Genomic DNA, 26,483 nt, shown 5'->3' with positions numbered 1-26,483 from the left:
CTGGAGATGTGAGTTTGATCCCTGGGTCTGGAAGATCTGGAAGAAGGCAGGGCAACCCATTCCAGTATCCTTGCCTGGAGGATCCCATGGGCGGAGGAGCCTGGCTGGCTACAGTCTATGAGTTCACAAAGAGTCAAACACGACTGAGTGACTGCGTACACACATACATACATAACATAAAATATTATATGTTAACCGTTTTCAATTGTGTAGTTCAGGGGTATTAAGGATCTTCGGTGTGTTGCGTAACCATCACCACCAACCTTCTCCAGACAACCTTCCATCTTATAAAACTGAAACTCTGAACCCATTCGTCAAAAACTCCCCATGGTCTGTAGCTTTTGATACAAAGGCTCCTCCCCACCCCATGGTAAGCTGGGTTATGAGGTTCCTTTCCAGGAAAACATATGACATTCATTCTGTTTCTTTCAGGAGCAGTTAAGCAAAGAAAAGAACTTAAGCCATGGGGTGATAAGGAAGAAAGAAGAGAAAAAAATTCAGGATGTGTAATGTGTGGCACGGCCCATGGGTAGATGTCATTGTCCCAGGAGGTAAGAACAATTAGCTCCTTTAGGGAACAACTGGATTTTTTTTTCAGACAAATATAATGAAAGTAAAAAATATGATTGCATATCTGCTATATTCCACATGGGCCAGATGTAGAGCAGGAGGGAGATGAAAGAAAAACAAGTCACATCCTCTCCTTAAGGAGCTGTGGGTCTCATGGCAGAGAAGAGCAAGAAATGATGCAAATTTGTATAAGAGACTATCAATAATGACTCTGTGACAAAACCCTGAGAAAGGAATTGGAGTTGCCTGCAGTCCTGGAATGCCACAGGGCTGTGCTCAGGGCCAAGAACTGAGATGTGGGAGGAACAGGTAAGAATAATTCTTCATTATCTCCTTTACGTGCCCCACAGGTGGCTGCCCTGGGTGGGGAGAAGGGGAAAAGCTGCTCCCCACCCCCAGGGGGAATGCTGAAGAGGGGCGGTAGGCTGCAGCAGGACCTCTGTCCCAGGGTCTGGCACTTAATGTGCATGCCCCCAACCCAGAGATGCCGAGCATCAGCAGGACGTGATGTCCCTTTTCCCCACATGGATGTCATCAACGGACTGGCTGGAAGGTGACTGGGACCTTCAGGCAGAAACCCTAGAGTCTCGTGCAAAAAGTGAGATAGTAACTGTCTCAGTTTTTTGTGGTTTCATCACTGAAGGAAGAGAGGGCTTCCTTGCCCCCTTTTCCCTCTTAAGCGGGGAAGTTGAGCTTTGTGACTTGAGGTTCTCAGTCTGCAATCAGGGATAGGAGTTTTTCAGTTTTTGGCTTAGAGAAGAAAACCCATGGGTTGTCACAAAAATGGAGTCTCAATCTTTTCTTCCAACAAAATTTTACATAGAAGCCCAGTAAATTTGGGGTACAACATATACCAGCATGTGTGGGTGTAGGGATACATGGGGGAGGGTTGGATGCAAAACCATTAACTCTGCTTTGGAAGAAGATGGAATAGCTCTGTGTGACCAGGGAACCTCTCTCCAATTGAATGTTCTCTCATTGGTGCATAGAAGCATCTGGAAGGCATTTGGGAGAGGAGAGGGGAGAGGAGAGGAGGGTCTGCATGAGTGTTAAAAAATCCCCCACCTGGCACAGAGTCAAAACGCAGGAGTGGCATAAAAAAGGGCCAGACCCACGATGACATCAACTGGGACATCCGGTTAGATGAAATCCAAGGTGTCTAGCAAATTCGTGACGGGTCTGCCAGCATCATCTCCCAGAGGGTAGAAGAGACGGCAAGAGGAAGCTGCTACTCTGGGCTTAACTCCAACTAGCAGAGTAAATGTGGTTGGTGAAGCAGAATTGACCGAGGTCCTGAGAATAAATGAGGACACAGTGCAGAGCTTATGGTCACCACAGTGGGGAGGGGTCTCTACAGTGGGAGATGCTGTACAGCTCCTATGGGATATCAGAAGGCTCAGAATAATAATGTGAACCAGAGGATAAGAGGATGAGATGGTTGGATGGCATCATCGACTCAATGGACATGAGTTTGAGCAAACTCCAGGAGATAGTGAAGGATAGGGATGCCTGGCGTGCTGCAGTCCACGGGGTCACCAAGAGTCAGACATGACTGAGTGACCGAACAACAACAACTACTGTTCTTGGAGGCTGAATGGTTTGTATGAGGCACCCAAGCGCTGGATGCACAAATTTTCAAGGCCCCAAAGGAAAGGGAAATTTATAGGAACACTGTCTGCTGAGTTCGGGTGTAAATCACATCTGGATGAGAAAAATGGGGGCTTGTGGCCTGGGATGAATTTGCAGGAAGGTTATGTCACAAAAGTGGAAGCCACATGTATTGGGGGACTGCCAAACGCTCAGAGGAAAATGCAGCAAGTGTTTTCTGATCATAACTGGGCAGATGGAGGGTCAAATACGGGCAGGTGGGCAGGGCCCCTGTCTGCTCTGACAGGGTAGTGAAGACGAATGGAGGGGGCGGATCCTGTGGCCCCATTTGATTTCTGCCTCTTCTCTTTAGCAGGGTGGATTTTGGACAGACGATTCCATTTTTTTGCTGAGTGAGAAACAGGGAGGGAGCAGGGGTTTGAGGTAAGAGGCTTAGGACAGAGTCCTCACCCTCTGTGATCCTGAACTTCCAACTCCTCCTGCGTAAAATGGAGAGAATAACGCTCCCCAGCAGACCTCACGGTGTGGTCCTCAGCGTCAGCATCACCTGGGCACTTGTCACAAGTGCGTGTCCTCAGGTCTGACCCTGGACCTGCTGCATCAGAGTATCTGAGAGTGAAGCTCTTGGAAAGCTTCTCCGGAAGCTGTTGGAACAGAGCCTTCAGAGGTTCTCCTGCCCTCTCTGTCGTGGAACCCTGGTCCATATCACGTGGTTGCTAGGAGACGTAGACCAGGGGCAGTATGGGAAACACCCTTGCACGCTGAAAGACATCTTGAAATCATTAGTTTTCAGGAAGTGAGTCAAATGTCCTGGCTCGGACAAACCACATCCCAAACTCTTGACAAGACTGCAGATGAGAGCAGCAAAGTGCTGCCAGCTGGCAGAGCACGATTTGAAAAGAGCAACTTGCATACTTTCTAGTCTAACCAGATGGGAAGGTCGCAGGAGGAAGTTAAAAGAAACAGTCGGAGTAGCCAGACCGGTTCTCTTTCTCTCCAGGCCTCTCCATGCGAACACCTTCCTCCTTTTATTTAGTTGCTGTAATAAATAGAAGTGCACAGGGCTTCTTCATCCAGCGAAGCACACGTTATTTCTCTAGCATCAGAGCGCTAATTTGTAACATAGATTAAATTTGGCTTCAGACCGGGGAGGGATGGCACCTTTACGATTTGCCGCATCATTTGGGAAAATCACTCACTTCATACTTGAGAACGGATTAGAATGTGTCAGTACCAATACCAGGCATTTCCCTGTTGTCATGCGATGTTAGAGGGACAATTATTTCATGTCTGAGTAAAAAATCTTACTCGGTGGCTAAAGTTAATGTAGCAAATGGAACTGTGTCGAAACAGGGCTTGGATGTTTTGTGAACGCAGGCAATTGCCCGTTAACCGTGCTGGTGAACACATTTCTTCCTTTTCATCTCTTTTTACTGGATATAAGACGATTATTGTTTTGCTTAGAAGAGGCCTCGGCCCCTCTGAACTCGGAACGATGTAACATAGACTCACAGTTCAAAGGTTAAAAGAGGATTGATCTGTGAGCTCTCCCCAATTCCTTGCTTTGCTCCCTGCTCTCTGAAGGATAAACCTCTTCTTCCAGATAAATCCAGGTTGGTTTTCCAATAGATTGGCTTTTGGCCTCCCCGGCTGAATAGTACTTTGACGTAACCTGGGCAAACCTCCCTCTAGTTATGAAGAAATCATTTCCAACATCTGAGGTTAATTCACTAAATGAAGCATTGAATTTTCTTCCAGGGAAGCAAGAAAAATTGTTTGGATGAGGTTAGAAAAGGCTAGGCAAGCTCAGAGAACATTCCCTGGGGCTCCACTCCTGCACAGAGCTCTATTGGACATTTATGGTAGCATTCGATGAATAAGCAATTGGAAAAAACTCTTCATTTTTACACTGCTTTTTATGTTTTGAGTGACTTCTCATCCGTTATCCTAAAGGTCTTGTGAGATAAATAAGATGGGTGACTCTTTGCGACCCTATGAACTGAAGCCCACCAGATTCCTCTGTCCATGAGATTATCCCAGCAAGAATACCGGAATGGATTGCCATTTCCTCCTCCAGGGGATCTTCCCCACCCAGGGGTCGAACCTGTGTCTCCTGCATTGCAGGTCAATTCTTTACCATTTGGGAAGCCCAAGATGGGTGGAATTAGCCCTATTTGGTGAATAGGTTGATTGTGCCCAAGGAGTAGCTGAACATGCCTGGTCACTCAGCAGACATCCAGTTACATCATATTTGGCACAAGGGGTCTCTGGTCTCTTCCAATGGGCTGTGGTCCAAGTGCTTGCCGAAGGGAAAGGGCAAAGAAAGAGATGTGCAAATCCCATCATCCCAGCACTGGGGAATCCTGGCTGCTGTGATTTTGGGCTTCATCTCCCGGCAGGTCTCAGGATCCCTGTCATTATCATATTTCTTGTGTGTGTCTGCACGTTCAGTCGCTAAGTCATGTCTGACTCTTTGTGACTCCATGGACTGTAGCCCATCAGGCTCCTCTGTCCATGGGATTTCCCAGGAAAGAATACTGGAGTGGGTTGCCATTTCCTACTCCAGGGGATCTTCCCGACCTAGGGATTGAACCTGAGTCTCCTGCATCTCCTGCATTGCCAGGTGGGTTCTGTACCAATCAAGTGTAGGACCAAAGGGAATACTTCTTTTTGCCACCATGGCTTTTTAAGCCCAAGCTCAGCTCCAAGAAAAGAGAAAGGGGAGCTTCTAGAGGTGAGCTTTCCACTGAATACAGCAAATGTGTCAAAGTTATGCTTGTCCCTTGATTTGTGAATGCAGGTGATTTCATGTTAATGAAGCCTTTATATAAGTTAGTGTTAGTCACTCAGTCTTCTTCAACTCTATGTGACCCCACAGACTGTAGCTCACCAGGCCCCTTTGTCCATGGAATTCTCCAGGCAAGAATACTGGAGAGGGTTGCCATTTCCTCTTCAGGGGCTCTTTCCAACTCAGGAATTGAACTGCATCTGTTAGTTTCCTGCATTGGCAGGTGGGTTCTTTAACCACTCACGCCACCTTGGAAGCCCAAACTCTCCACTTAAAGGTACTTGACATTCTCGAAAGTAGCCGATTCCCTCCTGGCTTTGCAGAGGATGCTAATGAGTTATTGCTGATAGAACCATAAGGCTGTTATTTGTGTGAGTAAAATGGAGCTAATGTGTAGATAAAATGAAACTATAAAATGAAATATTGTTAAAACAAAATGGTGACTGAATTTAGATGTGTTATGGAATAGGTAAGTTTGGCGACTGACTGGAATGGATAATTATAATGAATCTCCTTGAATCAAAATCAGTGTTGGAAGTTGTATGGTGTATCAGAAACATACATCTCCTCCTTTTGTTACTATTTGGATCATTTCTGGCATAAATCCCAGGCCCTGTCTTATCAGTCCTAGTGGGTCAGGAGGCAGGGAGCAGGTCAGATCACTCTCTGCTCTTATGGAGGGCAGCTAATCAACCCTGAAGACCCAGAAGATTCTGCTTGATCTTCTCACAATGAACTTTCCAGAAATGTAGTGCAAAACTCGAGTGCCAGTCTTATCCTGCTCCAACTTCAGCCTTGGGAGGGAAATTAATAGCTGCATTTAGTCAGGAACCCTCCACGAAGAGGGTCTCAGATTTGTAATATTGGTGCATGAGAAGCAAAAGAGCAGAGATGGAAACACCCACTTCAACCTTCCCACAATTCAGCCCAGTGGAATCCTATGGATTCCATAGAACTATAATCCTATAGTTATATTGGGTTATACATCGCCTAAGAAGCCATGGGTGTGTCTGGGTCCCCTAGGTGGTATGCTTTCTTTCGGCATTGCCAGGAACACTGTGCACCAAACGCAAAGCACAGCTTGTAGGACCAAGTCCATTCCACAGTTTGTTTTTGTATTAGCTGAAAATAGTTTTGGGGCTTTCCAGGTGCCTCAGCAGTAAATAACCCACCTGCCAATGCAGGAGATGTGGGTTTAATCCCTGGGTCAGGAAGATCCCCTGGAGAAGGTAATGGCAACCCACTACAGTATTCTTGCCTGGGAAATCCCATGGACAGAGGGGTCTGGTGGGCTCAGTCCATGTGGTCCCTAAAGAATCAGATATGACTGAGTGACTAAACAACAACACAACAATACAAGAACAGATTTTACATTTTCAATGGTTAAAAAATATTTGAAGATAAGTAAGATTTCACAGGGAGGCCTGGCGTGCTGCAATTCATGGGGTTGCAAAGAGTCGGACACGACTGAGCGACTGAACTGAACTGAACTGACTGAAGATTTCAGGACACTTGGAACTATGTGCAATTTGAATAACAGAGTCCAAAAACAAAGTTTTGGAGAGCACAGCCACACTCATGAGTTTGTGTTATTTGTGGCTGCTTCCTTGGCATGATGGAGGAGTTGAGTGCTTACAACAGAGACTGTCTCCCCTAGTGGCTCAGTGGTAAAGCATTCACCTGCATTGCAGGAGATGTAAGAGACATGGGTGGGTTTGATCCCTGGGTTGGGAAGATGCCCTGGAGGAGGGCATGGCAACCCACTCTAGTAATCTTGCCTGGAGAATCCCATGGACAGAGGAGCCTGGAGGGCTATAGTCCATGGGGTTGCAGAGTCAGACATGACTGAAGCAACTTAGCACACACACAGGCAATAGAGACTGTATGGCTCACAGCCTAAAATGTTTACTCTCTGGTCGTTTATAGAAAAAGTTTGTTTTGCTTCAGCTAATTGCTGTCCTTTTAGGACTGGAGATGGGGATGGGGGAGCTGTATATATGAGGGCTAGATACTTGAACAAGGTCAGGATTTTATTAGCAAGAAACAGAAAGGAAGCTGACACTGCAGGAAATCAGAGGTATTTATTACATTTAGAATTCATCCAATTTCTCCGGACTCATTTTCTCCATCTGCAGACATGGGGTATGAGCAGAAAGGTTTATGGGGAGTTGGTGCAAATCCAGGGGAAGGCATGTAGGTGTATGCCTGGGTGGCTGAAGAATGAATGAGTAGGAGGTGGTCAAAGGTGAGGCTGGGGAGGTGAGCTGGCTCCTATCATGCCAAAGAATTCTGGCTTTATTCTGCCGACATACGGTGGCCTTTGAAATGCTTCAAGCAAATGACAATGTGACATTTGCATTGGAGGGAGAGAACATGGCATTTGGTGGGTGGCTAGAGCAGAAAGGTCATTTGGTCAGAAAGTAACAAGAATGGAATGCTTATTGAAAGGGAAACTCATCAAATTGCTTTCTCCTTAACCCTTCCTTCCATCTGCAAAGTGGGAGCCCCAGCTTTGATCTCTTGGTTGGGAAGATCCCCTGGAGAAGGGAATGGCTACCCACTCCAGTATTCTTCCCTGGAGAATTCCATGGATAGAGAAGCCTGGCAGGCGATAGTCCATGGGGTTGCAAGGAGTCGGACATGACTGAGTGACTAACACTTTCATTTTTACGAACCCTTCCTCCAGGAGAGGGAAGAGACAAGGAAGGGACAAGCAATGGGATTATATGCATGCAGCACACGCAGAATAACATTGTTAAAATGGGCATCAGCTCAGAAAGCCATGTGTCATCTAGGGATCTTCAGACTAGAAAGGTGATGGGGCCTCACGAGAGAATGTGGAGAAACCCTGTCTCAGAGGCCACGGGTTCTAGTCCTGACCCTACCAGGAACTTGCTGTGTGACCTGCAAGTGGAACCATCTTTCTGGTTTTCTGTTTTATCACCTGAAAAAGACAACTCTCCCATGAGATCCTTTCTTTGAAAACATAAATGTACTAGCAGGAACAGGTTCAGATTTTGAGAGACTGGAAGTTGCAACACTTGAGGACCTCTCTTTAAGGAAAAAGAAATACAAAATTGGATGAGAAAGTAAACATTTATGAGGAGACAAGAAATCTGACACAGAATGTATTTTAAAGTGATGAAAAAGATTCTAAACATCACAGAAATTCATAAACATTTAAAATATTATAAATGAATGGCTTGATAAATCCTCATATTTGTTTTTGTCTGCGTACCTTTGACTCACTTCTTCACAGGACAATGCTTTTATTGCATTTTCTTTTTTTAAAAAATATTTTGTCCATTTATTTATCTGCATCAGGTCTTAGTCGTGGCGTGCGGGATCTTTCGTTGTGGTGCACATGGGCTCAGTAGCTGTGGTGTGCGGGCTTAGTTGCTCAGAGGCATGTGGGATCTTATTTCTGTAACCAGGGATCGAACTTTTGTCCCCTGCACAGCATGGTGGCTTCTTAGCCACTGGACCACCAAGGAAGTCCCTACATTTTCTGAAGGCAGCATAAAGCAATAACTCAGCCTTTTTGATGAAAATTTGTTTTTAATGATAATCGGACAGCAGGATTATCCGGCTGACATGCGACTCTCCCTACAGCTGTATTTGTTGTTTGCAGTTTCTGTGACTTGCAAACACAGAGGTTCTAATATTTCCTATTTGCCATGACACCCATCAGAAAACTTAAGTGTGGAGTGTGTTTGTAACTGTATACCCTGTATCACCGTACCAGTTCTTAATGCCAGAGGGTTTACATTTTTGCCTGAATATCGAAGAACTGAATCCTCAGAGAACTGAACTCTCTATGCACACTGTTACATGTCTGATGTCAGAAAGACATGCGTTTCACACCTTGCTCCTGCTCCATTGCCCAGGATCTGATGCTGTGTCAGGATCCAGAGAGGCAGGATCCACACTGGCTGTGGGCAGTGAGGGGGTCTTCCTGAAAACCAGGATGGTTAGAACAAGAGATTTTAACTCATATATGCATCTTAGTGAACCTGAGACAAATGTGTCTATTGCCCGTTAGGTAGATCCAGATAGTCAGTAAATGATACTGGGACAAATTGCTCATCCCTAACGGGAAGATCATAATATTTCCCAACTACACACTACAGTAGTCTATATGGGTTAAAGATCAACTCATAGGAAACAAACCCATGAAACACTTAGAAGAATACCCAGAAGGATTTCTTTATGACATTGGCATAGAGGAGGATATCTTAAAAATCAGTTGGAAAAGGAAAACATCATAAAGGGAAACTTCAATAAAATTGGTTTCATCAAAATTTTGAATGTCTGTGATGATCACAGACACTGAAAACAACTGCTATTTTTGCATAGTCTCAATGCTGTTCCAAATGTTTTGCCCATATTATCTCATTTAATTTTAATATTGCATGTATTAGCATTAGATAATAACATATTTAATGCTATTGTCTCCATTTTAAAGATGAGGTAGAAAGAATCAAATAATTTCCCCAGTGCCATGTGGTTAGTTTATAAGTGGCTGAATTAAGAGACCCTACCCTTGTCCAGTCCCATCACTTCATGGCAAATAGATAGGGAAACAGTGGAAACAGTGTCAGACTTTATTTTTCTGGGCTCCAAAATCACTGCAGATGGTGACTGCAGCCATGAAATTAAAAGATGCTTACTCCTTGGAAGGAAAGTTATGACCAACCTAGATAGCATATTCAAAAGCAGAGACATTACTTTGCCAACAAAGGTCCGTCTAGTCAAGGCTATGGTTTTTCCTGTGGTCATGTATGGATGTGAGAGTTGGACTGTGAAGAAAGCTGAGCACTGCAGAATTGATGCTTTTGAACTGTGGTGTTGGAGAAGACTCTTCAGAGTCCCTTGGACTGCAAAGAGATCCAACCAGTCCATTCTGAAGGAGATCAGCTCTGGGATTTCTTTGGAAGGAATGATGCTAAAGCTGAAACTCCAGTACTTTGGCCACCTCATGCGAAGAGTTGACTTATTGGAAAAGACTCTGATGCTGGGAGGGATTGGGGGCAGGAGGAGAAGGGGACGACAGAGGATGAGATGGCTGGATGGCATCACTGACTCAATGGACGTGAGTCTCAGTGAACTCCGGGAGTTGGTGATCGACAGGGAGGCCTGGTGTGCTGGGATTCATGGGGTCGCAAAGAGTCGGACACGACTGAGCGACTGAACTGAACTGACCCTCTTACCTAAATGTGTTATCCCATCTTCCCTTCTTGCCATGTAATTTGTAATAAATGAAAAGACATGCCACAGATAAAGAGAAGATCCTTGCGATTCTTAAAATCATGAAAGGGTCAGCATTCAGAATATATAAAGAACTCCTACATGCCAATTGGAAAAAGAGAAACGACTCAGTTGAAAATGAGCCACGGATAAGAATCTGCCTGCCAATGATGGTGCTGCAGAAGACGTAGTTTCAATCTCTGGGTCAGGAAGATCCTCTGGAGGAGGAAATGGCATCCCACTCCAGCATCATACTGGGATAATCCCATGGCCAGAGGATCCTGGTGGGCCACAGTCCATGGGGTCTCAAAGAGTTGGACACAACTGAAGCGACTTAGCACAGCACAGCACAGCACATTTTCATACAAGGGCTCCCCAAGTGGCGCTAGTGGTAAAGAACCTGCCTGCCAATGCAGGAGACGTAAGCGATGCGGTTCAATCCCTGGGTCAGGAGGATCCCCTGGAGGAGGGCGTGGCAACCCACTCCAGTATTCTTGACCAGAGAATCCCATGGACAGCAGAGCCTGGCAGGAAGTTTGCAAAGAGTCAGATATGACTGAAGTGACTTAGCAAGGCATGCACATAGTTGTACAAAATTGCATAAGTTACAGGTGTACAATATAGTGATTAACAATTTTTAAAGGAGTTATACTGCATTGACAATTATTATAAAATATTGGCTGTATTCCCTCTGTTGTACAATTTATCCTTGTAGGTTGTTTTATACATAATAGCTTGTATCTCTTAATCCCTGACCCCTGTATTCTCCCCCCTCCTCCCCTTTCCCCACTGGTAACTACTAGTTCTTCTCTGTCTGTGACTTTGTTTCTTTTCTGTTATAGTCACTAGTTTGTTGTATTCCTTAGAATCCACATATAAGTGATATTCTAAGTATTTGTCTTTCTCATTTCTTATTACTTAGCATAATACCCTCAAAGTCCATCTACATTGCTGCAGTTGGCAAAATATAATTCTTTCTTTTAAGTCAATTTATGTTTTATTATTTTAAAATATCAGTATATATATATGTCTTGCAAAGAGATGCTAATAGCTATTTTTTTTTTTTTTGGTGATTTGGTGTTTTTTTTTTTTAATTTATTCTGTGGAGTAGGAAAATGCCATCCTTAAAGCTTAAATATATTCCCTGTTGTACAGAATTCAAGTGAAGACAGTGCACACTTATCTTCAGTTTCATATATTAATATGTATATACACGTAAATAATTACAGATAGGAGCTTCCCTGGTGGTCCAGTGGTTAAGAATCTGCCTTCCAATTCAGGGAGCATAGGTTTGATCTCTGTTGGGGAACTAGGATCCTGCATGCCTTGGGGCAATGACTCTTCAATAACTGAGCCCTTAGGCTCTAGAGCCCGCCCACTGCAACTAGAGAAGCCAGCACGCTACAACGAAGACGCAGCACAGCCAAAAAATATAAAAAATTTACAGCTATTCCACTGTGTGTATATACCACATCTTCATTATCTGTTCACCTGTTGATGGACATGTAGGTTGCTTCCACATCTTGGAAACTGTAAATAATGTTGCTATGAGCATTGGTGTGGACTTCCCAGGTGGCTCAGTGGTAAAGAATCCACCTGCAATTCAGGAGAGATAGGTTCAATCCCTGGGTTGGGAAGGTCTCTTGGGGAAAGAAATGACAACCCACTCCAGTATTCTTTTTTTTTCCCTCCAGTATTCTTGCCTGGGAAATCCCATAGAGAGAGTATCCTGTCAAGTTATAAATAGTCCACGGTGTCTCGAAAGAATCAGACACCACTTAGCACCTAAACAGAAACAACCATGAGCATTGGGGTACAAGTACGTTTTTGAGTTAGATTTTTTTTTTTGTATATATACCCAGAAGTAGAGTTGCTGGGTCATATGGCAGTTCTATATTTTTTTTGAGGAACATCCATAACAATAGGATTCTGACTCTCACCTGATAGAGGTGATGACTCTTAGCTCACAGGCGTATTTTAAGAATCAAGGGAGGCTAGTTTTAGACAGAGATTTGGAAGCAGCAAAGTACTGAGCTAATACCAGTGGTTTCTCTTCTTCTGAAACAAGCCCATGCCCCATTGGCCATGATAGATACTTCAACCTGCTCCACCAGCTGCCGCATTGATATAGTCCACATTCAGCTGGATCGCAACTGTAGCTGACATGCACAGGCCTTGAGGACAAGAAATGCACGCTAGCCTCTCTGTGCCCCCCACATTCATAAACCCATCATGTTGTACACGTGCACTGAATGCTTAATAAAATGTTAGTGATTCATTTATGGCAGTCATTGTGGACCTCCCTGACGTAGGCTAAGCTCACCCAGTTTCCCAAAGCTCCACTATCACTTGGACAGAATCCACTGTCATGCATGAAAATTGCCATGGAATGTAACTCATGAAGCAGCGAACAACCTTAAAAAAAAAAACAAAAAACGCACTGCTGTAACAGAATTCTAAATCCAGTTAAATTTGATAGTCCACCAAGAGATCTGGTACTAATCTACTGAAAATTTAGTCTCGGAGTGCTTTAGAAACTAGGGGATGTTTTCCTTTTGATTACGAAAGAAAAAGAAAGGAACGAGAAAAGGAGAGAAAGAATTACTGAAGGGATGTTTTTTGTTTGTTTTCACTTTCTACACACAAGTTTTGCAAGCCTAATTTGGTGATAACCTTGAGTGATTTCTATCATTTTTTCAGGGTTACCATGAAAGTGAAAGTGTTAGTTGCTCAGTTGTGTCTGATTCTTTGCAACCCCATGGACTGTAGTCCACCAGGCTCCTCTGTCCATGGAATTCTGCAGGCAAGAATACTGGAGTGGGTAGCCATTCCTTTCTCCAGGGAATCTTCCCAACCCAGGGATCGAACCCAGGTCTCCCATATTGCAGGCAGATTCTTTACCATCTGAGCCACCAGGGGACCCATCATTTTTTCAGGGTTACCATGATACCCTTAAAAAAGGATCAAAACAAAATAGATGCTAATTAATACACAGAATTCTATTTTACATTCTGAGTGTCTTCTTCTTTAAAAATTAAGAGTTAATTTTTATCAAAGGAATGCATGCATCTAGCTTTAAAAAAATCAAATAACATTGAAGTGTTTATAATAAGAAACAACATTCCTCTGCAGGGTGTCATCACCCCTAGTCTTGCTCTCTAGAGGCAATCACTACTCTCTTAGTTATTTCTTTCAGTATTTATCTCCATATTTCTGAATAACATGTGTAGCAGAACAATAAATAGATTTTGGCTTTGGTCTCAGAATTGCAGCTATAACTTCAAAGCAGAAAATAATAAGTGCTAAGAACTCCCACGTCTAAAGAGAATTGACAAGATGACAAGACTAATCTCTCAAGATCTTACTAATACATGACAGAAATAATAGGAAAAGATGGATAATGCTTGTCCCAAGTGCTATTGTCAACTCCTCGGATTCATTTACTTAACTATTATAGCAGCCCTGCGAAATCCCTCTATTTTATAGATGAGGTAACTAGTAATTCTTTTTTTTTTTTCAGCATTCTTCTTCTTAAATTATTATTTTTTTTGATGGTGTGGCATGGGGGATATTAGTTCCCTGACCAGGGATCAAACCCATGCCCCCTGCAGTGGAAGTGTGAGGTCTTAACCATTAGATAGCCGAGGAAGTCTGGGTAATTAGTAATTCTAAACTACAACAGAGGTAGGTTTCTATCATAGGTAGTCCGGCTCTTGACCATGACGTGAAACTGTCTCTAAGTGACCTTTCTGCCATCACCCATTCCTTCCACTCCAGCTTGCATGGGAAAAACATCAGCAGCTCTAGGATTTTGCCATTAGCCCGGTGGTGCAGTGATGAAGAATCTGCCTGGTCGCCTGCCAGTGCAGGAGATGCAGGCGACGCGGTTCAATCCCTGAGTCAGGAAGATCCCCTGGAACAGGAAATGGCAACTCACTCCGTTATTCTTGCCTGGAAAATCCCAAGGACAGAGGAGCTGGTGGGATACGGTCCATAGGGTCTCAAACATTTGGACATGACTGAGCTAGAGCTAAAGAGCTGTACGGGGGGAGAAATCAGTGTCTCCTCTCTTCACTTTCCCTTGCATCCTTCCACATTACAGCTGAAAGCCTAGCACCACTGTTGGGGGTGCGTTCCAAGTAAAGATTAGGGGTATCTATGAGAAGGTGAGAAGGCCGTCTCATTTCTCTAACGGATGTCTGTTTGCAGCCCATTGGCTGACCGCCCTTCGTGTCTGTCTCAGCAGGGAGGAAGGAGAAAGAACAAGGCAGGAATAAGGGCATGGAAAGGAGGCAGAATTCCTTGCAGAACAAAGAGGTGCTGGTGGAGCTAGCAAAGTCTCTGCCATCTCGGGGGTCCTCTGCAGGAAGGGAGAGTAGCAGCAGGAGGCCAGAGTGTGAGGCTGGGCCCTCAGAACACTCAGACAAATTCCACTTATACGAGGTGCCTAAAATAGTCCAATTCATAGAATCAGAAACTCTGTTGGTAGACACCAGGGTCTGCGGGGTGAGAATGGGGGTGGGGAGAGGGGATGGGGAGTTAGCATTGAAAGGGGACAGAGTTTCAGTTGAGGAGGGTGAAAAATTTGGGAGATGCATAATGGTGCGAGTTGTACAATGATGTGAATGTACTTAGTGCCACTGAACTGTACAGTTCAATATGGTTCAAATAGCGTACTTTATATTATGTGACTTTTACTACAATTAAAAAAAGAAAGCATTAAAAACTTCCTTGGTGGCCTGGTGGTTAAGATTCTATCTTCCAATGCAAGGGGTATGGATTTGATCCCTGATCGAAGAACTAAGGTCCCACGTGCCACAGGGAGAGGCCAAAATTTAAAGAAAAAAAAAATTGAAAAAAATTTCCCTATGAGTGCATCATCACCAGGATTCAGGTAAACTGGCCACCATCTAAGACCAGCCGGGGTTAACTAGGCGGCAACAGCAGCAGTGTCAGGTAAGCAGAAAGGCGTTTACACCTTCACTCTCCTCTCCACTTTCTCACCAACGTGGAAGCTGATGAAATTGCTGACATGTCTCCTCCAGGCTTTGAGTTCCCAGCTAAGGCTCAGCTGGAGATGGGAGGGGCAGGCGTTCAACAGGGTCTAAGGTTGCAGTTTTAGAATAAACAAAGAGAGACTGGGTATTTCACACCTTTCTTAAAATGACCAGCAAGCTATGGGATCTGGATGAGAAGTTATTAGGTGAAAGGCAAATGAAATTCAGTATAGCACAGTGGAAGGTAGAAATCATATGAGAAACTAAAATGATCTCATGTTTATACCCTCAGCTCAGACTGAGAGCATGCAGTTCTCTGAGTAGCAGACAGTTGCATTGACTGAATACATGCGTTTTTTCACTGCTTCTTGTTGATTTATCAGTTTAAGTATTTTCTATTGTGTTGTTTGTGTAGGTAAATGATGAATTAGCTCCTTTTCATGCTTCCTTTCTACACACAAACCTTTTCTTCCCTGTCATATCAACTCAGCTGTATGTTTAGAAAACCAACCATAAAATTTATGTTATGGTAGCTGTCTAAATATTGTTCACTTGTGGGCCATACTTTTACTTTGATTACATTTCCTTTCTCAGGAATGAATGGGGGATAAATAATTATTTTTCATTTACTTTGCTTTCTATGTATATGTCTTTGTATTTTACCAACAGACCTGTCACTTTCCTATACATGGTTATTTTCTCGCCAAACGCTCACACATATGAAATCTTCTTTCATTTCTACACCCCCGCCCCCCTGTCCCCCGCAGGGTAATCTCTCCTGAAAGTCCAATCTACCATTCTTGTTCTCTGAATCTGCGGCATGGCTGTTATCCTGAGACTTCCCTTGGTCAATTTATTGCATTGCATTTAGTTTTCTTAGATCCTGTCTTTATTTTTTCCTTTCTTGGCTGTCTGAATTCCACCCTCCCCCTTCTCTTTTCTTTCTTTCTTCATTGCGTGTCTAAAAATGTCTTTATTGTAGTTTCTTCTTTTTCGCTTGTGTAGCTGGATAAAATATTCTAGATTTTAATTAATTTGGATCCCCCTCCAAAAACAGAGCTTGTGACAAAAGACTTTTCATGTTCCTGTTGATCATCTCTATGTCTTCTTTGGAAAAATGTCTGTTCGGGTTCTCTGCCCATTTTTTAGTTGGATGTTTTTCTGAAACTGAGTTGTATGAGTTCTTTTTATACATCAGATATTAAACACTTATCAGATATATCATTTGCAAATATCTTCTCCCATTTAATAGGTTGCTTTTGTGTTTTGTTGGTGGTTTCCTTTGCTGTGCAAAGGCTTTTCGGTTTGATGTAGTCACATTTGTTTATTTTTGCATTTGTTGCCTTTGCCCAAGGTAACACATCCCCCCAAATATTGCTAAGACTGATGTCAAAGAGTTTACTACCTTCAGTTTTCTTCTCCCAAGAAGACCTTGTGGTTACAGGTCTTATATTTGTCTTTAATACATTTTGAATTTATTTTTGTATAGTGTGAGAAAGTGGTCCAGTTTCATTCTTTTGGACACAGCTGTCCAGTTTTCCCACCACTATTTATTGAAGAGATTGCCTTTTTCCTGTTGTATATTCTTGCCTCCTTTGTCGTAGATTAATTGACCTTATAAGAATGGGTTTATTTCTGGATTCTTTATTCTGTTCCATTGATTTTATGTATCTGTTTTTGTGCCAGTAGCCTACTATTTTGACTATTATAGGCTTGTTGTATAGTTTCAAATCTGGGAGAGTGATAGCTCCATAAAAAAAGAGTAAAATTTTGCCATTGTGACAACATGGATGAACCTAAAGAGCATTAGGTTACATGAAATGAGTCAGACAGAGAATGACAAATGACAAACGCCATATGACATCATTCATATGTGAAATCTAAAAGACAAAACACATGAAAAACGCAGAACAGAAATAGACTCATAGATACAAAGTCATTGAACAAAGGGGTGGTTGCAAAAGGGAGGAAGGCGGGGGCACAGATGAAGGTGGAGAGGATTAAGAGGTACGGACTTCCAGCTATCAGAAAAATAGGTCCAGGGGATGTAATGTACACACAGAAAATATAGTCAGTAATATTGTAACAACTTTGTATGGTGACAGATGGTAACTGGACTAATGCTGGTGATTATTTTATAACGTCTGCTGCTGCTGCTGCTGCTGCTAGGTCGCTTCAGTCGTGTCCGACTCTGTGCAACCCCAGAGACGGCAGCCCACCAGGCTCCCCCATCCCTGGGTAACGTCTAAAGATCTCGAATCACTGTGTTGTACACCTGAAACTAATTTCATTGTATTTCAAGTAAATTAAAAAATAATGATATGATAATACCAATTATGTTTTCTTTTTAAAAATGAGCTTGTGTTTTGGAACAGTAGAAGTACTGCAGACTTGGGACCCCCTAACATATGAACAACAAAGACTACCCTCTAAACAAGCCTACTGACACCCCACCCCCAGTCAGTAATTTCCGATCTGAAATCCTGATCAACCTCTAGAGTGTAGGTAGCACACTCTTTCCCCTTCCATTTTTTTGGAAAAATTATTTTATTGAAGTATAATTGATTTATAATGCTGTGTTAATTTCTGCTGTACAGCAAAGTGATTCAGTTGTATATATATATATATATAGTCCTTTTCATGTTCTTTTCCACTATGGTTTATCAGAGGATAGTAAATATATTTTCTTGTGCTATCCGGTAGGCCCTCATTGCTTATCCATCCTATATGTAATGGTTTCCATCTGCACATCCCAGACTCCCAATCCATCCCTCCCTCACCCCGCTTCCTCCTTGGCAACCACAAGTCTCTTGTCTATTCCTCTTCAGTTTAAACTGACTTCTTCTTGTTTAATCACTAAGTCATGTCTGACTCTGCAACCCCATGGACTGTGGCCCGCCAGGCTCCTCTGTCCATGGGATTTCCCAGGCAAGAACACTGGAGTGGGTTGCTGTTTCCTTCTGCATAAACTGACTTGGGGGCAGTGCTACTTAGCAAGCAGGAGAAGCTCCCATCCCTGCCCTCCTCACCGTGTATGTTGTTGCTCCTAATGGGGAAATGATCAGCTCCTGCCTTGCCCGTCTCTCTCGATCAGAATCAGCAGCGCCCTCCACACTGGCGACCAGGCTCAGCATGCTCCTGAGCCAACGCCGACCCGGGCAGAAGCTGATCAGCAAGCACAGCCCTGCCTGGAGGAGCAGGACCCGGGATGACACCAGCTGCCTATTTCTACCTGTCCTCTGGTATCACCTGACCTTGTCTGGCTCTGTTGGTTTATTCAAATTAAGCCTTTCTGCATGTTAACCTCCAGTCCACAATGGGGGTTGGGAAGATCCCTTGGAAGGGGACATAGCAACTCACTCCGGTATTCTTGCCTGGAAAAACTCCCATGGACAGCGGAGCCTGGCAGACTACAGTCCGTGGGGTTGCAAAGAGTCGGACACGACTAAACACACACACATGCTGCCTATGGAAGAAGTTTAGATATGCCCCAATATGCTATGCCTTCTGCAAAGCAGGATATAACCCAGGATGGGAGCAAGCATCAGGCTGAGGGCTGGGGGTGAGGGGCTCCACAATGTCACATTCAGCACAGAACCTAGAGAAACCCAAGAATTCTAAATTCTGACTTAAATTTTTAGGTTATCACGAAGGCCTGTTTGTCAAGGGAGAAATACACATCAGAACATATTTTATTTAGTGGTCTGTTAGCTTGACTTACAACCTGTTACTCTTTCTCTGCGTGGCACGCATCCCTCTGTTTATTCTCTTACCCTGGACCCAACTGAAGTCAGAAGTGGGTCTGGGCTCAAGCCTCATCCCATTTGGTCCCAGCGGCTTCCCAACCACAACCTCGTGTTCTTGAGACTCCATATGTTTCATACTCAGGTGGAGCCAAAGTGTGACATAAATAGCCCTGCAGCCTCACAGGAGGTAGAGAGAAGCCGAGTATGTTCAGAGGAATGAGAATATGCTGATAAAAATAACAGGGCCTTTAGAAACCAGCCAACCTAAATCCCAGCTCAACTAGCAAGAAATTTGACTTCCTCAAGCCCAAATTTCCTCATTTGGAGTAAGAGGGAAGGATTCTATACCTTAAGTTTGATGAGGAGTAAACAAATGTGTCCCTGGTGGCTCAGATGGTAAAGAATCTGCCTGCAAGGTAGGAGACCCATGTTCGATCTCTGGGTTGGGAAGATCCCCTGGAGAAAGAAATGGCAACCCACTCCAGTATTCTTGCCTGGAGAACCCCATGGACAGAGGAGCCTGGCGGGCTGTAGTCTATGGAGTTGCAAAGAGTCAGACATGACTGAGTGACTAACACTTGCACTTTTTTTTTTTTCTTCCAAACAAATGCCTCAGTCCAGGGCCTTTCACAATGCCTGGCTTCTAATCCACACTCAGTAAACAAGCCCCTCTCTCCTGCTAATTCTGGAAGGTTTCATTCTCTTAGAATGGGATGTACCAAGAGTCATCTGTGTCCTTCCCCAGCACGGTGTGTAGAAAGACGTTTGCCACCAGCACGTGAGGACTGTTGCAAGGGCTATCCTTTCTTGGACTGTTGACTCCATTCCAGGAGCCTTCATTCTGCCACCTCCCCGTCTCCAGCTTTGGGCTCTGGTCTTTTCAGCCATGTGGGCTGCTTCCATCTTGCTCCCCCACTGTTTGGAATGATTATCTGGGATTTTGTGTTTGTTCTTTGCCATGAGAGTTCCCCATAGCCATTCTGGAATGTATATTCTAATGTGTCCACATTGACCTCCCTCATTCCCGGGCTCTGGCTCTCATGGCAGGTATGGGTGTGGGCACCATCCATGGTTCAATTAGGGCCATGAATGTGGCTAATATGTCCCATCAACTCAGGAAATAGAAGGCAGATGGCGGGGTAATTGCCGGAACCCAGAAGCCTGGGAGAGATGGGTAAAGCCCTTTGTAGTGCTCAGAAGAGGAAGTAAGGAACTCCAGGCTTAGCAACCTGCCAGGCAGGCTAACCTGTAACTCTTCCAAGTCTTCATTATAAGATGGTTTGCTCTACGTTTCTTGGCAAAGTTGAATTTAAAAAAATTCCACCTTGTGTTACTTCAACTAAAAGAGAATATATTTTAACCTATAAATGGAGCTCTATAACCAAACACTCAGAGGAAACCAGATGGATATTTGAAGAGGCTATATAAAGAGGTGAACATTTGGTAGGGAGGGAATCAAGAATGATTAGAATTTCTATGACCTCCATTGGGAAACTCCCTCTTAGACTATGACCTGGCAAATGGTACCCCATTGACCCAGCTGCTCAAGGGAGAAGACTGGATCCACCCCTGCCTTTGTCTTTCCTGAGCCTTCCACAATCATTAAATCCTGTACTTCTGTCTCCTTGATACTTCTCAACTCCATATCTCTTTGTCTCCATCACCACCATCTTTTAAAAAAAAATGATTACCATGACTCTTATTTATTTTAATTTTTGGCCATTTCATGAGCCACACTATTAGTTCCCAGACCAGGGATTGAACCCACACTCCCTGCAGTTGGAAGCACGGAGTCTTAATCACTGAACTGCCAATGAAGTCCCCATCACCATCATCTTTTGACAGGCAACCCCGATTGGGTCCTAATTCTCCTACTACCTTCAGTCCAGAGAGAACCACTCATGGTTTCAAGGTGCAAGGAAAGTGTGTGCATGGTGCTTTCTAGGGACTTGGTCAAAAAGATGGATCCAAGGGCTGGAGAGAAGACAAATGAACTGTTTTCAGAGCACAGTGGTCAGAGAATAGCCAGGCATCCCAGTTGTTCCCAATGGCTTGTGAGGAGAGTGAGGGATGGGCTTCAAGTATGAGTTAGGAAGAACTTAACAGGCTCTGAAGTGGCTGGACTTTCTGGAAGTTTTGTCAAATCACTCTTGAGAACCAGTGCCCAATGGCTCAGACAGTAAAGAGTCTGCCTGAAATGCAGGAGACTTATGTTTGATCCCTGGGTTGGGAAAATCCTTGGAGAAGGGAATGCCTACCCACTCCAATATTCTTGCCTGGAGAATCCCATGGGCAGGGGAGCCTGGACGTCTGTCATGCATGGGATCACAAAGAGTTGGACATGACTGAGTGGCCAAAACTCTAGTTCAGGTTTTTCCATAACATCTTCCTGAAAAACCCAAAAGAATGTTTTGGCCAGCCCAATAGCTAAGGCACCCCCTTGACCTGAGAAGCAGGTTTTGAGACCTTGAATGGAGATAGTTTATCCCGGAAATGATGGCAGGGAACTGGAGAAATCTAGAAAACCAACACCAGGAGGAGTTCCAGGGTTGCCTACCATGGAAGACATTACCCGATTCCAGATCCACAGGCAGTAAAACTTGTACCTGTGTAAATAAATCCCTTACCCAGTTTGGTACCAGTTTCCTGCCTGTACTCTGACTTTTACAGACTAGATTGGACAGGGCATTTAGGGAGTGGTGGCCATCAGGTTTGGGAGTCTAAAATCTAGAGCAGGAGGTAGTATTATCTGCTGGGGCAAAGGGGCCCAAGGAACCAGGTGGAGATTGCATGTTCTGGGACCCAGTGGGTTGGAATTCAGAATCAGAATCCAGATCTTATATTTTTCTTTGATTGCTGTGTTTTATTTTATTATTTTTTAACTCAAGTATAGTTGATGTGCGATATTTTCAAACTTTCAGGTATACAACATAGTGATTCACAATTTTTAAAGGTTATCTTCCATTTATAGTTATAAAATAGTAGCTGTATTCCCCATATTGTTAAATATATCCTTGTAGCTTATTTATTTTACATATATTGTAGTTCATACCTCCTAACCCCTACCCCTAGCTTGCCCCTCTTACTACTGGTAACCCCTAGTTTGTTCCCTATATCTGTGAGTCTGCTCCTTTTTTGTTATGTTTACTAGTTTGTTTTATTTTTTAGATTCCACACATTAGTGATATAGTATTTCCTTTTCTCTTTCTGACTTACTTAGTATGATTATCTCTAGGTCCATCCATGTTCCTGCAGATAACAAAATTTCATTCTTTTTATGGCTGAATAGTATTCTATTATGTCCATGTCCATGGACATGAACTTGGGCAAACTCCAGGGGATAGTGAGGGACAGGGAGGCCTGGCGTGCTGCTGTCCATGGGGTCACAAAGAGTCGGACATGACTTAGCTAAACAAGTATGTATTCTATTATATATGTACACACACACACACACACACACACACACACATATATTCATCTTCTTTATCCACATAATCCAGACAGACCTTTTAAGGCCGCTTAGGCAATATGCCTCCGAATTGTTGTTGAGAGAAGGAGGAAGTGCATTTATGCCTTCATGGTCAAGCATAGCCCCAAGCTGTTAGTCCTCTTCATTTCTGGTTTTCCATGGGTGGAAGGCGAGGGATGCCTGCAAATACCCCATGCTGTGGCCTCGACTGTAGCCCACCAGGCTTCTCTGTCCATGGGATTCTCCAGGCGAGAATACTGGAATGGGTTGCCATTTCCTTCTCCAGGGGAAATCTTTCCAATCCAGGATTCGAACCTGGGTCTCCTGCATTGCAGGCAGATGATTTACTGACTGAGCTATGAGGGAAGCCCTGCTGTGGCCTCAGGCTGCTCAAAACTGCTTGTTGATGTAGCTGCTGGAGTCAGAGACGGGGCTGAGTGAGCTCACAGTGGCGCCTAAGAGGGGTCCAGTGTTTCTAAGAGGTCCTGGTGGCCTCAGGTTCAGTGTTATACAGCATCCATGTGGGACTGAGTGCTGGCCGCCTTCCCATCACTCCTCTTTCATCTCTGCCCATCACGGTCTATGCCCCAGAAGGCTGACCTGTTTGGACTCTGTCAACAGGGTTCCTCACCCTCTGGCTTCCGGTTGAGCTCAGCCCATGGGAGGAGAGAGGGTGGGCTCCAAGTTTATTCTCTCAGCTCCCTTCCTGCAAGGTTGCCCAGGTGTATGCCTCCATGAAATGCGTCAGCCAGTCTCTAGCCCTCCCTCTCTCTGGGCGGTGTTCAGCACTTCCCACTCTGTCCATGCAGGCTTAGGCTGGTAACAGCTTATGATTTTGTCACTGGCTCCTTTTATTCAACTTTCCCCCAGTGACCCAGTGTGAAGGCGCCAGCTAGATCCAGAGCCCCCATGGGTTGGAGTGGGTTTCACAATCTGGATCAGTCCCAGAGAGAAACTAAGAGTGATCCAGGAGACAGATGTGAACTCAGAGGAGAGCCAGCCAGCTTGACTGACCCCACTCAGTGGGGAAGATGAAGAGGTTGCCACCAGCTGGCAGATGAACACAAGGCTTAGTTCCCTCCAGAAATTCAGACCTGGGCCGGGGAGCAGCAGATGGTTCCAGACCCCACATTCTAGCAGGACAAACACCCCTGAGGAACTCCCAGGCTGGACCCCATGGCTCAGCATCCTGCCGGGTAGAGTTGAAGGAGCAGGTGCCTGCACCCAGCCATTTGGTCTCGTGGTTTTCCTTACAACTGGGTACCCAGGAAACTGGCACAGATCACATGGAAACCATGGAAGAAAATGCACACACAATGAACAAGCATCCTTGCAGGTCAGAGGCTTCACCTGTGTTTTCATTGACTCATAACTATGCTTGAGGCTGTTTATTTATGGCCGCGCTGGGTCTTGTTGCTGTGATCGGGCTCTCTGTAGTTGTAGTGAGCGTGGGCTACTCTTCATTGCAGTAAGCAGGCTTCTCATTGCGGTGGCTTCTCCTCTTGTGGCATGTGAGCCCTAGGGTCAGGGCTCAGTAATTGTGGTGCATGGGCTTAGTTACTCCACAGCATGTGGGATCTTCCCGGACCAAAGATCGAACCGAGGTCCCCTGCATTGGCAGGTGGGTTCTTATCCACTGGACCACCGGGGAAGTCCCCTTGAGGCTGCTTTTGGCATCCCCATTTTATGGATCAGGACCACGAGGCTTAAGAAGGTTCAATCAATTCCACTAAATCACACAAACAGGAACTTGGGCGGGAGGCTTCATCCTCACACTCTTTCCGCTTTATACACAAACCCACTCCTTCCAGACCTAGGAGGGCCTCGTGGCTGTCTGTGCAGATAACCCTGTGGAATGTTGTCCTCCACTCGCCTCCCCCACCCCACCCCATCCCGACAAGCCTCCACTAATGTTGATCCAAAGGGTAATTTTCTTGTCAACTGAATAATTAATGGGCCGCACACTACAGCGGCCCTCTGTTATTCTGCCTCTCGAAGATATATTTCAAAATGAATAGCTGTTTAACCAATCACTTGGCAGGCGTATTACCCTTAGGTGTTTCTGTCAATCAGCCTTTTCACACATCGAGTCTGAAGGAGGCAGAATCAATTTGGGTATCTGCTCTAGGAAAGTGAAGGCAGCCACGAATTAGACGTTCTTGGGCTATCAGAACTTGTCGCCTGTTAACACTGAATGGTGGTGAGGATTGCCCTTGCAAGCTCCTTGGCCCGGCGCTCGGGTGCTCTGGCATTGTCTGCCACTTTTAATAAGTGGGACGAGGTCTTTTGTAGTGGCTTTAAGATAATGTCTTGTACTGCAGGCATGTCTATTCTTTCTCAGCCATCAGAGCATTTATTCTGCTGTTTCCCTTCACATAGGCTTCAGGCAGCAGCCTTACAAGAGAATTTAAAAACTTCTGATAGCCCAGGAATGGGAAGACTGAAGAGGATGAGCATTTATTCAGAAATAAAACCCTGATGCATCTGAGGGGTGCTTCAGAAGTGCCTTTCATGGGAAGAAGGTTTACCAGATGCTGGCTAATGTTATTGTTTAGTCGCTAAGTCGTTCCAACTCTTTGCGACCCTATGGGCTATAGCCTGCCAAGCTCCTCTGTCCATGGGATATCCCAGGCAAGAATACTGGAGTGGGTTGCCATTTCCTTCTCCAGGGGATCTTCCTAACCCAGGGATTGAACCCACGTCTCCTGCATTGGCGCACATGTTCTGAGCCACCTGAGAAGCTCAGCATCCCAGAGCAACAAGCAATTAAGGCTTCCTGGAAGAGGTGGCACTGTGAGCTGAGTCTGGGTGGAATGGGAAGATATCAGGAGATTGGGGGATGGAAAAAGGCCAAGGAGAAAAGGAAAGATATACCCATTTGAATGCAGAGTTCCAAAGAATAGCAAGGAGAGATAAGAAAGCCTTCCTCAGTGATCAGTGCAAAGAAATAGAGGAAAACAATAGAATGGGAAAGACTAGAGATCTCTTTAAGAAAATTGGAGATACAAAGGGAACATTTCATGCAAAGCTGAGCACAATAAAGGACAGAAATGGTATGGACCTAACAGAGCAGAAGATATTAAGAAGAGGTGGCAAGAATACACAGAATAACTGTACAAAAAAGATCTTTATGACCCAGATAATCACGATGGTATGACCACTCAGCTAGAGCCAGACATCTTGGAATGCAAAGTCAAGTGGGCCTTAGAAAGCATCACTACGACCAAAGCTAGTGGAGGTGATGGCATTCCAGTTGAGCTATTTCAAATCCTAAAAGATGATGCTGTGAAAGTGCTGCACTCAATATGCCATCAAATCTGGAAAACTCAGCAGTGGCCACAGGACTAGAAAATGGTCATGATGCTTTTCATTTCAGTTCCAAAGAAAGACAATGCCAAAGAATGTTCAAACTACTGCACAATTGCACTCATCTCACATGCTAGCAAAAATAATGCTCAAAATTCTCCAAGCCAGGCTTCAACAGTTTGTGAACCATGAACTTCCAGATGTTTAAGCCGGTTTTAGAAAAGGCAGAGGAATAAGAGATCAAATTGCCAATATCCACTGGATCATCAAAAAAGCAAGAGCATTCTGGAAGAACATCTACTTCTGCTTTATTGACTATGCCAAAGACTTTGACTGTGTGGATCACAACAAACTGTGGAAATTCTTAAAGAGGTGGGAATACCAGACCACCTGACCTGCCTCCTGAGAAATCTGTATGCAGGTCAAGAAGCAACAGTTAGAACTGGACATGGAACAACAGACTGGCTCGAAATTGGGTAAGGAGTACGTCAAGGCTGTGTATCGTCACCCTGCTTATTTAACTTACATGCAGAGTACATCATGTGAAATGCCGGGCTGGATGAAACACAAGCTGGAATGAAGATTGCCGGGAGAAATATCAATAACCTCATACATGCAGATGACACCACCCTTATGGCAGAAAGTGAAGAAGAACTAAAGAGCCTCTTGATGAAAGTGAAAGAGGAGAGTGAAAAAGTTGGCTTAAAGCTCAACATTCAGAAAACTAAGATCATGGCATCCGGTCCCATCAC

General features: G+C 44.4%; 1 long non-coding RNA gene across 1 annotated transcript in view; it reads left to right on the top strand.

The window, feature by feature from the left end:
• The first annotated feature begins 480 nt into the window (after nt 1-480).
• LOC129637866 (uncharacterized) overlaps nt 481-26,483 on the top strand; it is a 42,306-nt gene continuing 16,303 nt past the window's right edge. The window contains exon 1 of the long non-coding RNA XR_008707609.1: nt 481-551. This is a non-coding gene — a long non-coding RNA (uncharacterized LOC129637866). The remainder of the gene's footprint in view (nt 552-26,483) is intronic.

Source organism: Bubalus kerabau, chromosome 23 (genome assembly GCF_029407905.1).
Source record: "Bubalus kerabau isolate K-KA32 ecotype Philippines breed swamp buffalo chromosome 23, PCC_UOA_SB_1v2, whole genome shotgun sequence".
NCBI classification, from domain to species: Eukaryota; Metazoa; Chordata; class Mammalia; order Artiodactyla; family Bovidae; genus Bubalus; species Bubalus kerabau.
The sequence above is the reverse complement of the archived record's forward strand: the minus strand, read 5'-3'. Positions and strand labels throughout refer to the sequence as shown.